This window comes from Quercus suber, unplaced genomic scaffold (genome assembly GCF_002906115.3).
Source record: "Quercus suber isolate HL8 unplaced genomic scaffold, Cork oak 2.0 scaffold_201, whole genome shotgun sequence".
Classification (NCBI taxonomy): domain Eukaryota; kingdom Viridiplantae; phylum Streptophyta; class Magnoliopsida; order Fagales; family Fagaceae; genus Quercus; species Quercus suber.
This window is the reverse complement of record NW_027069659.1, coordinates 949,418-954,600: the sequence shown is the minus strand read 5'-3', so window position 1 is coordinate 954,600 and position 5,183 is coordinate 949,418.

Sequence of the window (5,183 nt, the reverse complement as noted above, 5' to 3'; positions counted from 1 at the left end):
AGAGCCTCTTTCATAAACAACCAATATGTCAAGGATTACTTGGCATTTTGCTTCTTTAGCTTGACAAAAGAGCACACTATCGTCATTAAAAAATAGATGGGAAACTCGAGGACCATTTCGACATATAGAAACACGTCTAATACTACCTTCAGATTTATTTGTGTGAAGTAGACCCTGTAACCTAATAGCACAAAGCAAGAACAAATAGGGAGATAAATGGTCACCTTACCGAAGGCCTGTGGTTGGTTTAATATTGCCAATAGGTTCCCCATTGAAAAGCATAGAATAGGAAATAGACTTGATGCATGACATGATGGTTGTCACCATTCTACCACCAAAACCCAAATGTTGCATGACTCTTTTCTAGAAAAACCCATTCCACCCTGTCACATGCCTTGCTAATATCCAGCTTGAGAGCCATGAACACTAGCTTCCCTTATGTTTTCACTTATGATAGTGGAGAGTCTCAAAACCCACAAGGACATTGTCAGTGATAAGGCGGTCCAAGAGGAAGCCACTTTGAGAGTTAGAAACTACATAAGGCAAAACCAATCTCAGACAATTAACCAAAACCTTAGCTACAACATCCCAGTCAAAGATTAAAAAAAAGAGAGAGGAGGGATTAGACTTTATGGTCACATGTGCCCCACCTACCTATTTGTTCCCCACCACACATCCTTACAAAATATCTCCCTCATACTTTGGCTGGCCATCTCTCTACCTCTCACTTTGCTCTCTTTTATTTTCTTTTCACACAACACTCTTCTTTCACTCTCTCATCCTCTCCCGCCGGTACACTCCACACCACCATTTCCACCATCTTTTTTCGGCAAAGTCACCCGAAAATCCTTGGCAACCTCTAAGCATCTTCATCTCTTTTATTAAAGGTAAAAGTTTCTAATCTTTTTGGTGGGTTTTACACTTTTGCTTGAGGTTATTTTTATCTAAACTTTAATGATGATTCTCATGTGATTTATGAGCATTGAAAGTGATATTTATGTGTTTATATGTATGGGTTTTGTATTGGTGATATTATTTGATGAGTGGGTTTATGGTTTGTACCAATGGTCGTTATCTAAGTGGTGAGGATTTGGGGGTTTTGGTTTTTTAATGTGAAATAAATGGTGAATATAATTTTTATTGATTATTTGGAGCTAGTTAATTATTCAAATAATTTGTCTTGGAGGATATTATGATATTTGGTATCATGGGTCTCTTGTTGTTGTGATGTAAACCTTGTGGGAAGTACTTAGAATGTGTTGAGGTTTTGATGTTAGAGATAATACCTTGAATGGGTTAATTTTATAAAGGCGAAAAGCTGCTTTTAGTCCCTACATTTTCAGGTGATTCCCATTTTAGTCCATACATTTTATTTTTACCGCTTTTAGTCCCTATCTTGAAAAAAGCTTCCCGTTTTCGTCCCTGCCGTTACATCAGAAACGAAGAAAGCTAATGTGGCAAATGACGTGAATAAATAATAGTAAATTAATGTTCACATGGCCAAAATTAATAATAAAAAATGTTTTTTGGCATTAAAAAATGCCACGTCAGCATCTAAATTAAAAAAAAATGTAATTTATTAATTTTAACTAAATAAAAAAAAATTTAAAACAGAATTAAAAACTAAAAATCATATGAATTGAGATCTAAATGTGTCTTGAACAAGAACACAAACCCAGATCCAAGAACACAAACCAAGAAATTGAAAAAAAAAAAAAAAAAAAAACCCAAATCCAAAATCTGCCGACGCCTGTGGGAGTGGAGAATATTCTTTGGCAAGGAATTGTCCTCTGATCTTATCCATGGACCTGAGCCGTTGAAGGTGTGATTGGATGGATTACGGGAGCCTGAAAATCTCGCCATGACAAGTTTGGCGTTCATGACCAATGATACCGCATGCAAGCAGATGTCAGCTATATTTTCGTATTTCAGACCAATCCACAAGTCTGGGAGGTTGGCCTTGGGAGGAAACTCCAGGGAGAAGGGGCTTTTCATGTCCACTTCAACTCTGAGTCTAATGAATCGTCTCCAGCACCTCCACCCTCTCCTGCGAAGTCCACTTCTAGGACCTTACCAACCATAGCTCCTAGTTTTCGAAGATTACTTTCAGATCTCCATAGGTAAGGAAGACCAGGACCTGGACCCAAATATCAGAAGTAGAGAAAGAAATTCTTGCCATGCTAAAAAAAACCCAGATCCTGAAGATTACGTCACGCCGAGGCTGTGAGGCGTTACTCAAGCCTTATCGAAGAATGATATCGGCGCAAGAAAGGCCGCGCCGCAGCTTCAAAATCAATCGTCTTGGCTTTACCGACGGTGGTGATTGCGTCAGAGATAGAGGCTTCAGTTTGCCGAAGGTTGGATTGTGTTTTTTTTTTTTTTTTTTTTTTTAATTTTGGATTTTTTTTTAATTTTTAGTTTATAATTCTATTTTTAATTTTTTAATTTAGTTAAAATTAATAAATTAATTTTTTTAATTTAGATGCTAATGTGGCATTTTTTAATGAGAATTTTTTTTTATTTATAATTTTGGCCACCTGACATTAATTTACTATTATTTATTCATGCCATTTGCTCGTCAGTTTTTTTTTCTGATGTAACGGCNTAATCAAAGTGCTTATTTGGAAATTCCTTATTTGCAGCTAGATTCAATTTCAAGCTATATGCTTATTGTGATAGGTTTGCTTGATATTATTTAGGTTCTAGCTAATTTCATTTGAAACTTGGAAAATTAGGCTTTTGCGGGTTGCAAGGTAAGTAGCTTTTAATGAGATTTTTGGAAAATAATCATGTTGCATAAACTTTGTTTTTGGGTCAAACTCATTTTGGAAAATTATTTGTGGAACTATGTTTTCTTAAAAAGGTATTGTGTTGTAACCCTATTATATATGATTATATATGAAAAGCGCATCATGTTTAATATTGCATATAGGGAAATGCATGATTTGTTAGTATGGAAAAGATAAGCATCTTTGATATAATTCTTGGGAATGTATTTTATAGATTTATTGCATTATTTGCAAATTCTAAAGATGTTTTATCTTAACTTGTGATATTTGGGAAATTGATAGAAAATGTTATTGAGAAGAAATAATTTTGGAAAACTTGAGAACCTTGGGAATATATTTGGTATTTCAAAGGTTTTTGTGAAACTACTTGAAATTGGGAATATATTTGGTATTTCAAAGGTTTTTGTGAAACTACTTGAAATTGATTAGTCTTTTGACTTCATGTAAATTGTCAGCTCTTCATGTTTTTACCCTTGGGCCATGACATGTGATTACTCGGTGATAACCCAACCAAACGCCGTAGTCTTTGTGACATTGGTATCTCGGCACCCTGTCCTTGTGGCGGATTGATGTCTTCGTGGCATAACTGATATCTTTGTGGCATAATTGATCTCTTTGTGGCATAACTTGATGTCTTTGTGGCATCCCTATTGTCTTTATGGCGGCTTGTCATGTGGTCTTGGGTTGGATTTTCAGGTGTTAAAAGGGTGTTTTGATAGCTCACAGTAAATAGAATGTAGTTTCATGTTGGAATACTTTGAGAAAGCTTGGTGCTACATTCTTTTAATCATTCTTGTCATTTTATTAAGAAAAATTGGAGTTGCTGGATGTTCACAAAATTCCCAATTATAACACGTACGTTTTGTAAAATGATCACTATCATGAAACTTGCATTTCCCCCACTCCCATTAATTATGCTATTTACTAGGCTCTGTCTCATCTCATTATTTTTGTAAACTTTTCAGAGTAGGTAACAATCATTTTAAGATAGTTTTTTGGTGGCTAACAGTAGTTAGACTAACTACTGATGGAGGCTGAACTTATGTGAAAGAGATATTAGATGATATACATCATAGAGTAGACTTGACTCATTACTTTGTATATTATGGTGCTTATGACTTTATTTCCATTAATGGGACAAGTTATTGATATGTAATTGTATTTATTCAGACCTTCATTCTTTTGTGGCCAATGGTCATTGTAATTGTTGCATAGAGTTCTGACTTACTTTGGGAGTATATTTAATGGAATTATTATGATAATTCTTGATGTTGGTACTTGATATGATTTATTTGAATTGAATTGTTCAAAAGGGAAAAATCTACAGGTACCTTTGAGATGTTTCTCATGCTTTGGATCCTTTTGGGTTCGGGGTGTGACATTAGCTGCACAAGCTAGTTGTCCTAAAATCTGAAACTTTCTTATGGTTCAGAATTTTTGGGATAAGGGTTATGAAAGTGGTATTGGTGGATTTAGGGATAATACCTAAGTTTAACGCCGCCAAAACAACCGCTGTAACATCACCACCAACAATATGCTAGAATGATTTGTAAAAAATAGGGGACATATCATTAGGGCCTAGTGTAGTAAGTGGTGCCATTTGGTGGAGAGCTTGAAGCACCTCATTTGCTGTATACTCATGGTTTAGACCAGCGTTCATGTCTTTCGTGATTGTGGGAGAAATTCCTTTTAAAATATCATCAAAACTCGAGGGGTTTAAATTTGCATTAAATGATTAAACATTTAAAAAAAAAAAAAATTCTTTCTTAAGGCAATTTCGAACCCAAGAGCCCTTAACCATGAAGTTAGGTTACCATCTCAAGACCACCTTGAGACAAATGGAATCCGTAGCCAAAGTTACCTTGGCATTTATGTAATGCTTGGTTGAGGCGAAAAGAGAGGAAATTGTGATTAGTTAATATAATATAATATAATAAAATAATAACGAGAAGAATGAGTAGTTAATATAATATAATTGAGTACATGTTCACTGGGCCTAAGCTTTTTAAGTCAAAGTATATCTCTATATTTTATATTAATTAGTCAAGAAGTTTTCTCAATGCATCTATCTCCCCAACACATTATGAGAGTAAATATTATTATTTTTGTTTAGTCATTATAATTTTTTATTCGTCTCAATTTGAGGTTAACATGCTTGTCCATTAGTTTCTCAAAAAAAAAAAAAAAAAAAAAGCTTGTCCACTAATATTACTATTGATACAATTAGGAGTTTTACAAGGCCATTAAAAAAAAAAAAAAAAAAAAAAAATTCAAAACAGATTAACAAAGCTTATGCAATAAGACTAGTTATTAATATGAGAAAAGTTGGCGGATTATTTTAAGAGATATTTTAAAATTTTTTTTAACGTTTTGTTTTTGACTGGGTAAGAATAT